This window comes from Pinus tabuliformis, chromosome 2_2 (genome assembly GCF_031772625.1).
Source record: "Pinus tabuliformis cultivar Carrire ecotype Pingquan chromosome 2_2, CPIR1, whole genome shotgun sequence".
NCBI lineage: Eukaryota > Viridiplantae > Streptophyta > Pinopsida > Pinales > Pinaceae > Pinus > Pinus tabuliformis.
In genome coordinates this window covers 1,237,763,014-1,237,776,675 of record NC_142300.1, presented here as the reverse complement: position 1 = coordinate 1,237,776,675, position 13,662 = coordinate 1,237,763,014, and positions in this window count along the sequence as shown.

Here is a 13,662-nt window from a genome sequence, read left to right as displayed (position 1 = left end):
TTCCTAGATCCCACACTTCGTTTTGTAATTGTCCACATGCTTGGTTCCCTTGTTGCTGCTGTACTTCTGTTGTCTTTTTCTTTATCTTTCTCTCCTTGTCAATGAGGTTCAAGTTCTGATTGATCTTGCTTCCTGCTGCCACCATTTTCCTCCATTTGGACTGCTTCATTATCAGTTGACACATTTCTTCAATCTCTTTTTCCATTGCATCCTTGGACTGGTCCATATTATACTTCTTACTTCTTCCTCTTTCTCTTTGCTTCAGGTTGTTGCCGCTATCTACTAACTCTCCAATCTGATGTTGGTTACTTTCAGTTTGTAGTTGCTGGTTTACTTTTTCTTCTTCTTTTGCACTTCCTCCAACTTTTACTTTGCTTACTCCAACTTTTTCCTTTCTTGCTTTTTTCCCTGTCTCCATATCATCCTTACCCTCTTTCATGATTGAATCATCACTGTTCAGCACTCTCTCCAGCAATTTAACATCTTTGTTCCAAGGATTGAATTCTTCCACAAAATCTTCTTTTTTCATCTTTAAGTGGCTCAGCTGTGCCAAATCTCCTCTAGCATTTGCAATAAAACCTGCACTCACAAAACACTTGTTAAAATTAAAAACACAAGGCTACTGTGCCCTATTTTCCTTTGGCAATAATTTAGTTTGCTGCTCTATTTCTTTCTCCTCTGTCAGCACATTAGTATGCTATTTTGAATTCTCAAAAGAATTCATGAGACTGTCCATTAGTCTCTCTTCCACACCATCGGTCCTAATGATGTCTTCCTACTCTTGTCCACTGTAGTGAACTCCTTCTTTTGTAGTGTCAATCTGCTAAACTTTCATATCCATCTCCTTCTCCTTATAATTGTCATTCATGACAATGTTTTTGTCTTCCTTCTTCAGCAATCTCTCTTGAACATCTATTCTCTATTTTTCCAACTCCCTTCTTTGAAAGTATAATTTTCTTTACTTCTCAAAAATTTCAATTGGAGTAGATTTTGGAAATTTCACACAGTTTTCCATACCTTCCTTTCACAAATCATCAGTTGTCCTTTCTCCCTTTGCTACGTATTTTGCATAGACTTCTTTTTTCTTAACATCTTTCAGTAGATGTCCTTCTTCTTCAGTACATTTTTCCTTGATGTCCCTCTGTAACTCTTCTCCCAGAGTTATCCTTGTCTCATCATCTTCATTAACATCCACCTGCATTTGTTTTTCATCAATAACATTAATAAAACTCATTTAATTACCTTTCTAAGACAATATTTCTTCATTCTTCATCAGAATAAGATCCTAATTCCTCATCTCCATGACAGCTTCTATAGACTCATCCATAGACTTTTCCTTCTGTATGCAGTCAAATTCCTCCTCTTTTGAAATGTTTTCTTTGTCACCTTTTATTTCTAGATCTTCATCTCATCTGAAGATATCTTCAAAAGGATGCTTTTCTCCTGCAAGATCTGCCATCATACACAAACTATCTGTTTTAAAAATATAAGGTTTTGTGGTCTCACTAGATGGTTCAGCCATCATATCTCCTTGATGCTCTAAATCCTTCATATGATTCAGAAATTCTTCGATGGTCTCTTCTTCAATCTCCTCAAGCCCTTCACTTGGTTGCTTGATATCTTTCCCCAACTGTATATGAGACCTATCTATCTCATCTCCTTCCAGAACAGAATTTAGATTCTGCTTGCCTTATTTCTCCTTTATGACAATATTAGCAAATTATCCTTCTTTACATATTTCACCTGCAAACATACACAAATTGTCAAATTTAAAACCATGTCACCCTTTGGCCTCCCTTGTAGTTTCATTCTTCAAGTCTTCATCTTCACTTTCTCCTAGACTTTCTCTTTGTTCTAGTTTACAAATGGACTCTTCCATTCCCAACTCTACTTCTTTGAGTTTTCCCATCAGACACCTTACTTGCTTTTGTTGTAGGCTTCTCTGCATCTCATGCCATTTTACTGGCTTCTTCCTTAATACCCAACCTTGTCTTTGGCTTTCCTCTAGTATTATCCTTAATGCATCGAGTTGTTCTTTTAATTTTGCAATATGCTGGTCAATTTCCTCTTGGCTCATCCTCTTGCCAATTGCCTTGGCATCCTCCTTCCTCATCTTTCTTCTGTTGTGGCTTCTCTCTGAACCTCTGCTATGACTATCAGTCGTCATCTTCTTCTCCTCTTTCTTCATAAGCTCCTCTCTTATCTGCAACAGCTGGTCCTCCTGGATGCAATCTTACCTCACTAAGCTCTCCTCACTCAGACTTTTGGTGAGCACGGTCCTCTATCTATAACCTCCTCTTGAGCAACACCTTTGCTCCTTTTAGGCTTCTGCAATCTCTCACTCTCTCTTGAGAACACTTCAATTGTCCTCTATGTCCAATCTCTTGTTGGATTATTCAGGTTCATTGTCACTTTTCCTTAAGAGTGTTTTCCTTACTCTGTCTTCAAGAACACATCTGGTTCTCCTCTCACAGCTTCTCTTACTGTCACCTATGCATTAGTGTAAAAATGCACATTGTCAATTTAAAACAGAACATATTATCTCACCTTTAAGATCTCAGCATGATCTTGTTTCACCATTCCACCTGTACTTTGAATGGATTTCCTCTATTTCTTGCATCTGCAAGTTATGCTACATATCACTTATGTGTGTCTTCTTCCTGTCAGATTAAAATCTGATCCTTCCTCTTGCCTGCATAAAAACCTTAACACATAACTTGTTCTCAGTTCTTTCACATAGAATTTCTTTGTTATGTTTTAATTACAATTCTTCTTTGACACCAAATGATGTAGGGGTTACCCCTGCACATACCCACAGTATGCATAAACATGCATAATTACATATGTCCTAGGTATTTGACTCACGAAGGAGTCAAATCTTCACTTTACATGGTTAAGGCCCCTTTATCAACAGTTTCTTTTATATTGGAACCAATCACCCCGCTTAAAACCTTCTATCAGGAGTTAAATCAATCCTCTAGCTTTCATTTACCCATTTATTAAAGTATTCCTTTATATCCTTCTTATTGGGACTTAAGCTTCCTCACTCAACCCTTATGAACCCATAATTCACATATATATAACCATCTCCCTTTATACATTGGTTACGTATGGGTTTAACACATCAAAACCTCACTTCGGCGCTTTTTCCTTATAAATCATTTACAAAAGAAAACATATGCAATCACACCTTTTTTCCGTCTCGATACGGCCTCTGTACACTTCCGGAGGATTGCCTTTATCGCAATCAACTATTGGCTCCTCTGCGGGTCTTACATTAACCCATACTCCTTTCGCTTTCCGATATGCGATTTTCTTTTAGAATCGGGCTGCATCACTTGAATGTAAATACAAAGGAATAACAGGAAAAACCCGCTCCAGTACTTATAACTGGATTTCAAATCTTATAGACCCACCACTATAAACTCCGTCGGGTCCGTATCTTCTGTTTTCCATTCGGCACTTATTCCTATCAAACTCCGATCTCCTACTCAATCTCCGCCGTCCATTTCATTCGCCAATCTAATGACTATCGGCGCATTGCTGATCAGCCTACCGGCGTTCCATCGCAATGTCCCTTGACTACTCCGACATGCGATTAGTGATTAGATCTGGGTCATCGATATAAACTCTCGATCCGATGGTCCAGGATCCATCGCATTATCACAATCGCTCTCCTCTAAGGTCAGACCCCTTCCACTTCAAAAGGTCGATCCAATCAATCTTCTATACCCGATAAGGATATAGGCCACCCTTTATAACATTTCAAGTCCGGATTCTAAATCTGTAATATCCCTTCCCTTAATAATAAATAATAAATAATAATATAATAATAAATAATAAATAATAAAAATAATAAATAATACAAATAAATAATAAATCACTTAATAATAAATAATCAAAATAATAAATCATAAATAATAAATGATATTTAAAAATATACAAGAAAATAAATAAAAATAATAAAAATAAAAATAGTAATAACTATACTAAAAATCTAAATCAGAATAAATAGAAATAAAACAAGAAAACTATCAAAAAGAAGGAAATAAAACAAGAAAGCTAAAAATCAAAAGAAAAGTAAAGAAATAAAACAAGAAAGCTAAAAATCAAAAGAAAGTTGCATGTAGACACATGGAGTGTGTACATGTGGTTCCCCTTCCAATGTTGTTCTATTTAATAGATGGTGAGGAAGATGAGAGGCATTCTTGCATTCCATCTTTCCGAGATTCTGTCTTTCATTCTCTTGGGAGAATGGTATACTAAGACCTAGGAGTCACTGGTAGTAGTATGTTGATTGAGGGCTCGGGGGTGGCCAGTTGTAGCAAGATGTTGCACAATGGAGCCTACGGTTGGGTGGAGAGTCGTCCCCAAAACCTTGTTGCGGTAAGCCTACTTCTACCACAGGTAAGTGCCACTCTGATTTAAATTTAATGCTAATTAGGACAATTAATTAGATATTTATTTTGGACTGTTACATATGGTATCAGAGCTTAGGTTCAACTCTTAGGGCCTATAGCATCGGATCGTGATTTTATGCATAAACCACATGATGGTATATTTTAGTCTCCGTGGAAAACTCGTACAGATTTGGAATAGTTAAATGTTTGATTTGCATTATAATTAATTTATTATTGTTATTGTATTCTCTGGTTGCATGTATTACTGTTAATTTTCTGCTCTGGTTTTCATATGTTTTGTTTATTAGAGCATAACATTGTGAAAATGGGCCGTTGTTTGTAGTCTTCTGCCATTTCCTTTCTGTATACAACCATGCCTGTCCATGGCGTTTTATTAAATTAACCATGCCTATCCATGGCGTTGTATTAAATTTACAAAACCTGGTGGCTGTTCCCCTTTTTCTCTCTGTATAGAATCTAGAGGGATCAATCTCATGACCTGTTCATCTTTGTGAAACGGGGATCATGTTTTGTTTCTGGTTGTCTACGGAGATTGATCAGAAGCTCAAACCTGCATAGGCTGTTGGGATTTGCTTTGGGCGTGTCTGCTATTGGCTTGTGATTGTAGCAAATCCCAATTCATGAGGGAAAAAGCTGTGAAGAGCTTTAGTTTCTGCATGGGGTTATCTGTTGTTGTTTCTTTTCAGGCTCTGTTTTAGGCTTGACAGGGGGTTCAGTCAACTAAAGTGATGGATCAGAATCATTTTGGGTATGATTTTCTTCCCACTAACTGTCCAGAAAAGTAAAAGTGAAAGAATTTCTAGCCTTCTGTATCAAATCCCAGTTCTGCGGATTCAATTTTGTGGAACCCAACTCAACAACTCCGTTAGGTGTCAAATACATACCATGATCTGAATTGCATGAACTGTTTCGGTGTGGGTTTTTGCCTGTTGTCCAGATAACGCTCAATGTGCTTTGTAGAGTTTGAGACCAGAATCTCATTGCCCAAAAATAATTACATAGAGACAAACATGACGTGAGCCTCATTTAGAACCTTGATTTATAGCCTTGTGAAGAAATATTGTAATTATTTTCAAGCAACATTATACCAATTGTATAAAATTGTTTATTTGCAGTGTTATACCAAATGTAATTACTTGGAACAATCTTTTATTTGTAGCATTGTATTTATTCTATTTATTCTTGTGAGATGTGCATGCCTCCTTGGCTAATGAAGGTCCTCAGGTCCAACAAAATCCTGCGATTCAAAAAGAGTTCTTATATACTTTATATCTTATTAAATTTTTCCTGCCTTTGAAATATGAACACCAATATTTCTATAAACACCGGAACATTCAATGCACAGCAAAATACCCAGATTTAATGAGGCCCAATCTGGATCATGACAACCACAGTCTGCACACACATCATTGCCATCAACTTTTCGCAGTATCTCAAGGGGCCTTTCCTGATGTTCAGCTGCCAAGAAACCTTGCATAGCTCTGACAGAATTATCATAACTGGATGGAACATAACCCCTTGCTGATGTAAACTCTTCAGGCATTAAGTGCTCAAAATCCGAAGAGCCGCTCAATGATTTTGTTTCAGACGGTGCGCCTTGATGTCCAGTGCCCATCATATTTTGATAAACCCTCTGGCTATAACCCACCTATTCAGGGAAGTGAGAATTCAGAAGCGATGCAACCACTGCAGTTCTTTTGTCAATCTAGTCCATTCGAGCTATACCATTCTCTGCCTGTAGAGTATAGATCTTTAATGGAGAAATTATCCTGAAAAAAAACCATAAATCTATCTGCTCCACATCAATCTTTATGGTAGATGTAAGATGATTCACAGTAGGATGTGTCATAGACTTCTCATCCTGGGGTGTTTGAACTTGTTTGTTTGTGCTATTATTTGTCATTTCATTGTTATTCTTTACCGGTTTTTGCTCAAATTTTGATTGATGAGAAAAATTCATTTGGAGACTCTAGTTTATACTGGCTAATCCAGCAATAAAATTATGTCTTTAACTTTACCCCAAGGATGTACAAAATTCACGCGATAATTTCTACCTGGTAATGACCAGGCTAGTGTCACACACCGTATAATAGGGGCAGGTTACATCAATATTAAACTCCTGATAGTTGAGGATCAAAGGCTTCAGTAATATTCAGGAAGCTAGTGTTTGGAATGTTTATGCATGTTCTTCTAATATTTAATTGGAAATCAGATAATGGATTTCGATGATGTGATGAAGTCTTTTATTTTATTTTATTTTATGTGAAGTTAATTTTCAATAATCCTTCAAAACATCACATTTGCAATGGTCTGATGCTAGCCTTTGGTCTGCCATTGGGGAAACCAGACTAATGGCAGTGCATCAGGCCCTTGTATTTGGAAAATTCATATTCAAAATATCACAAAAGGAAACAACATACGAAAGCCATAGTTGTGACTGGATGCTTGTACTGACATTTGCTAGAAAGGAAACTGAAACATAAAAACACGAAAGTTATGGGCTTATAAATCATGCGGAAAATTAAGCAGATTTTCAGGGATCCTCCTTTATTGGGGTGTCTTCAGCTTGAACGGATGTTCCAGCCACTCTTGAACTTGATCCTGGTGCACGGTTGATTTCAATTATGTCTAGACAATGCCCTGAGTCTTGTATCTCCAATTGCATTTTTCCAACATGAGGAGTATTTCATTGTTTGCATCATTGCGCTCCAGCAAGACTTTGCTTAACAACGACTTCATATGCCAATATAAATCTATTTTGCAGAGGTATTGATTCTACCAGATCTCAAGTGTGACCAATGTCAGGGACCCAGGCCACAATGTGAGCTAGAATATTTGAGTCCGACAAATGCTCTTGCTACTGTATCAAATCCTCCTCAGATTCCTTGAGTTCATGTTGTATTTCCTATGGCATCTGATCCCTAAACCGGCATGTTGAAGTCCTTGCCCAAAACAGAGCTCGTGAATCACCCAAACTTCCTTGACCTTCGCTCCCCATGTGACGATGTGCCCTTTCTCTAGTCATGGTAGAAAAACGGGGATGACTGAAAGAGCCAAGCTGACAGAGTGTAGAAAGTTTTGAAAGAAAGATAGATACAAGCACACACTCAAAAGTTTTACACAGTGATTTGGTCTAATGACCCTGGAAAAACCCACAAGGGGAAACCAGTGAAAGAAGGATTTTATTTGAAATATCAGAGATATATTTTACACAACAAAATAAACTTCAAAGTACTTATCTCCCGTGAAGTTAGAGCTCAGCCTTCTAGGAATTTGTGCAAATTTTGGTTAGAGATTTTGGTTAGAGATGTTTTACGCTGAAGTAGCTAGCTATTGTTTGAAATTATTTAATAGGTAGGAAGCGAAAACATATTTCTTCAAATCTTTTGAGACTTATTAGAGGGATCTATAAGACAGAGGGCCTTTCCTTTAGGTAATCAGGCCGACCTTTAAATTTCGATTCACGACGGTTTGAAAATACTAGTTTTCGATTTATGACTTTTTGAAAATGCTAGATTTCAAGCAAGGTGAAATCTCCTGTTCTGTCTAATTCTCAGGTATGCTCTATTTAATTTTGAACCGTTGTTTGCTATGATGCTCTTTGTTTATCCGGAGTCAATACTTTTTTTTTAATATAAATTTAAGGTTTGACTCAAATGTTAGTATTCCAATCTTTCTGTTGCAACTCGTTGTCGTCGAGATCGATCGAGACAATTGACGTGTATAGAATGGGATAGCATTAACATTAAATATTTAATGAGAACAAACCCGTTCAAAAGTCTTGTAAATGCATTGTGACCACCGGCAAGGGTTTATATTTCCAAACTTGTGACCACTGGCAAGGGTTTATATTTTCCAAACTTCGCCAGAGTCGAGAAGAAAAAAAAAATATTCTTGGCCCTCATTGTATGATGTATATGGTTTACACTCTTGAGTTCATTCTACAGTTGAAACTTGAGACCTGATGCTGCCGCATGTTTAGAGTAGGAAACGGTGAAAGCCGCGAGAGCCCAAGGGTAAACAATAGAGTCGGACCAAGTAAAATGGTAAGTTAATCAAGTTAAAATGATCTCAGTCATTTTGAACTTTCTGTTTCAACTTTTAAAGCATATGCTTACGCTTTTTAACTTAGAAAATATGGAAACTATATCAAAACATGTGTGTTGAGTATTTTTTCCTATGTGCGAAGTCTCTTCTATTTACTGGTTGTAATAAGTGGACAATAAAGATAAACATGAATCACATCATTTTTGCGACTTTAAAACTAGAGGTCTCATTTTTCTGTGTTCTTGAGATTAGATTGTAGCATATGGATAGCACAGATAACATAATCGCAGCATTGCTGCCAGTTTAGGAACAGAGATTTCATTTCTTTGTGCTGTCGAGAATTGTTTTCGACTATTTACGTTGCAAATGATAATGTTCCAAGCTGTAAACCAAAATTATCCCTAAAATAGTCGTCAAGTTTTCAGACAATTGTTTGTAGACGGTGATTTTCTAAACTGTAAACATATCCCCACAAACAACCGTTTGGTTTTGGGAAACTTTGTGGCTGATTCGCCTTTCTTTTTAAATCTGGATTTGGCCTGTTGATGTAACGGGACCTTTTACTTTAAATTATGGTGTTCAATTCGGTCCTCACTGATTAATATTTATAACCTGGGGGCAAGTTGCCTATTAAGAATGACGATAAAGATTTGGTGTCCCGCTACCTTTGTAAAAGGATAGTTGTCCAATATGAAATTAAACATTTACCATTGTCTCAATTTTATTAACATCAAACACCTTAAATTATGCCCTAAATATTAAGTCAGGATTTGTAACCATAATAAGCACTTCCAAAGATATAATTAAAAAAAAATATGGAGTGTCTGAAACGAAGTAAGAAACAATTACAAATTTTACATGGTTATTTTCTTTTAGGATATAATAATGCATTTTTAATAATATATATATATTTTGTTATGTTTTAGGATTAAAACAATATGGAAACATAAAGTTATAAATTATTATTTTTATTATATTATTTTGAGAGTATCTAATTATTTTAATTAATTATTTATTAAGAGAAATGGTTAAAAACAAAGGGGTTAATTGGATTATTTAGGAAAAACCACAAGTCTGGTGTATATTGATTAAATTAATGTGTTTGAGTTTTTATTTAAGGATAATGTCACTAGCCATTTTTGAACTGCTAAACCAACATACAAGTAGTTATAAAATGTTAACTCAAGAAATTTTAATATGGTATGGTTGAACATTATGGTTAATAAATGTAATATAGATTCACAATAGGATAGATCCTTTTAGTTATTAGTTAAATATATAACATCGGGTTGGTCATGAAATATGAGAGAAATTTAAAAGCTTAAGTAGTTGAATGGTGAGATGGTATTGAAGTGATTTTAGATAGAAAATCAACATTAGATCTATAAGAACCAAGTGATGAGAAACTTTCCATATGGAGTAGACTGCATGTTTTATGTTGATTTATAAATAATAATCCACCAAGAATGATGTAAATTGGAAATTTGAAATTGTTAATAAAGCATAGTTGGTAACTTGATGAAATCATGACACTAATAGTACTCATAAGATAACATAAATCCTAGAGGAATGTTAACTCATGTTAATTCATAGTTAGCATTCATTGTTCATATATAAAAATGAAATTAATTCATGATAAGAATGCTTATAGTGCATTGTTGTTCTATATTTAATAAAGTATTTGATGATTCTCATATTAATGATGTTTCATGATATCTTGGTATGTGGTAAATGGATATAGTTCTCATGAGAGGATAATGACGTATATGTGATGTTTATTTATTTATTTGGTATGATAATGATGTTAAATGCTCATGATGAATATGATATGCATAGGGATAATGATGTTATGATATGAGGTTATATTGATAAGTGCTTCGTTTATTATGTGATGTCATGATATGTCTTTAATATAATTATGTTGATGGTATAACTGAAGCATGCGATAGTTCCGTACAAATCTATGACATGCATGAGCATGCAGTTCCTTATTATTCATAATGTTGCAATTAACAAAGATGAACGTTCTTATGATGACATGCAAGAGTTGGCATGTGGATTATTTCCTATGATACTATGATGGTATGGTTAATGCATTGGATACATGTGGAGATGTGAGGATTCACAGGACTCCACAAATGGGCCGAGAGGGCCGGTTTATTTGATGATCTCGTGTGAGCCCATACGCACGAGGGAGAATAAGTAACACCATATGGGCTGGGGACAAAACTCAATCAACACTACATATGCCAGTGATTCCTTTGTCTTGTGTATAGCTCTTGATGGATAGCTCTAGAAGAGCTATGGGACCATCTTGAGGAGGCCAAGTGCCTGATGTTCTAGGCTTGGTGCCTGTTATTGGATTGGGATGCCGAAGTCTGGAAGGGTTGTATAAGACTTCGATGCCTGGGGCTGTGCGCCTTAGTAGTTGTGGAGGGAGTGGGCCAGCCTTGCCAGATGCCTGGGGTCATTGAGTACCGGATCGGATGCCTGCCTTGGGGCAGATGAGGTCTGAGTCAGGCGCGAGCCTTGGGACCAGCCTTGGACTAGGATACAGACCGGGTCAGGCTTAGCCTGGTGCCAAAAGTGGGAAAAAGAAAAGAGATTCCTTGAGATTTCCCGGGGTGTTGGGGACTTTCGATGCCTGCCGGTTATGCTAGTTCAGCAGAGGGTGTTGGCAACAGAAAGTAAATAAAATAATAAATAATAAATAATAAAAACAATACATAATACATAATTCAACATAACTTGGACGAAGTTCCTTAAAGGGGGAGAGTATGTAATATCCCTTCCCTTAATAATAAATAATAAATAATAATAAATAATAAATAATATAAATAAATAATAATAATAATAAATAATAAATCACTTAATAATAAATAATAAAAATAATAAATCATAAATAATAAATGATATTTAAAAATATACAAGAAAATAAATAAAAATAAAAAAATAAAAAAAGTAATAACTATACTAAAATTCTAAATCAGAATAAATAGAAATAAAACAAGAAAACTATCAAAAAGAATGAAATAAAACAAGAAAGCTAAAAATCAAAAGAAAAGTAAAGAAATAAAACAAGAAAGCTAAAAATCAAAAGAAAGTTGCATGTAGACACATGGAGTGTGTGCATGTGGTTCCCCTTCCAATGTTGTTCTATATTTAATAAAGTATTTGATGATTCTCATATTAATGATGTTTCATGATACTATGTTTTGCACTTATTCTTAGTGTAAGTTGGGTTTTATACTTGTGGGACTTAAACTGACTAATAAACTCCGGGGATGCGATATTTCGCTTTGCTCCTTAGTGACATCATCTGGATCTTTGATTTTCCATATCCAATGGTTGCTAAGCGCTTATACTTCACTTCTCGCTCCTCCTTTCTTACTTAGTTTTTATGCTAAGTCTTCAATTCTTCCATGGTTTAGCTCCTCAAAGGGTTCGATTCCTTCACTGTTTTCGCTGCAACTCCCTCATGAGCTTGATTTTTGTGATTTTTTATCATTGACACTGGGCTTTAATTAATCTTTCGAACGGATTCAAAGATCCATCATGAACCGCTTGGTTCGTTCTCCTCTATACTCTGCTTCGACTCTGCCTGCAACCTCCATTACAGAACCTACGAGTTCACAATAATCAATCATAAAACACTCGATTCACACATTTGCATACTCAGAATCGAATCCCTCTGTATATAAACATATAAATAGTTGATTACATAACGAGACTCTCTGTCTCGTGACATGATCTTCTGCTATCAATGACCTCTCCCTCTACTCTGCCCATAGGCTTACATATATGCCAGATAGTCTTATTTAACTAATCCTTGGATCCCCACCCCAAAAAAATGCATGGTGGGCAGCCAAATGCAACAAAGGAAGCACTTTTGAACTCGTTTGCCCATAATATTGATGACACACTGACACTACATAATCAAGGGAAAAAAATCTACAATAAAAACAACTCCATTTTCAAGTGTAAGATGAATAAAATAATATTAACTAAATTGTAATATTCACACTCATTTAAATCAACTTTTTTAATAGTATTAAAATGGAAAAGTTGTTCGTACCTAATAGGTTAGTAATTTGTTTTGACTTGGAATGAAAGACGCCAAGTCAGTTTTGTGCTGGGTGCATTACATCATTTCAACGCACCAAATCAAAAACCCAAACATTTTAATTGTAACTCTCTTCATAAACGTAATATGGACTTGGTTGATGTAACATAAGTTTTATCTTTAACCTCAGACGGATGAGCATTAATCTCACTAAGTTTCATCCCTTAATACACGGTGATAGGTTTGATTGTAATTTTTTCAAGTTTGTTGATTTTTTAATTTGCATTTTTCTTCCTTTGATTATTAAAATTAAAATTAGTATCAAGATTATATATTTTAAAATTAGTATCGAGATTATATATTTTAAAATTAGTATTAAGATTATATAATTAAAATTAGTATTAAGATTATATAATCTATAATTTAATATCGGAATTTAAGCTTTGTATGTATCTCGACGTGGACGTTAGTTATTCGGATCATTCGACTGTGATAAAGATGAGACTGAAAACAATGATAAGTCATAGGAACTTAACCTCCGTAATCATCTTGGCGTTGACATTAGAGAGATACCAGATGTCTTTTTAGTAAACAAATTTATTTGTGAATATTTTATATGAAATTTAACATGATATATTTTCGTTCAGATAAATATTGAGCACTATTTTTATCTCTACTTATTGCATTTTCATTTTTATTTATTGGATAGGAATGATATAGTATTTAATGGAAAAAAAAAGGGACAAACAATTATATCATTAATTTAGTTTAATATATGATATTTTATATTTGTTATTTGATTTAGATTTAAACTATATAAGATGGATGTATATTGTAGAATTTTGGAATATGTTAGAAGTCTAACTGTTATGAAAAGTGAAATAATTGATATTTTCTTAATCTTAATTTGCAATCTACATAAGTTATTCATATAAGATAATAAATAAAATAAATGAGGTGTGTACAAAGGGTACGAAAGTCAAAATTGTTACTGTGCTTATGGTGGAAGTCAAGAAAGTTTCTTCAGATCCAACCGACTATTAAAAACAAATCACAGAAGACGAACAATCGCTCCGAATACACCGTTAAAAATTCCAAAAGGACCGACAGTCACTTCCTAAAAAGCTCAAA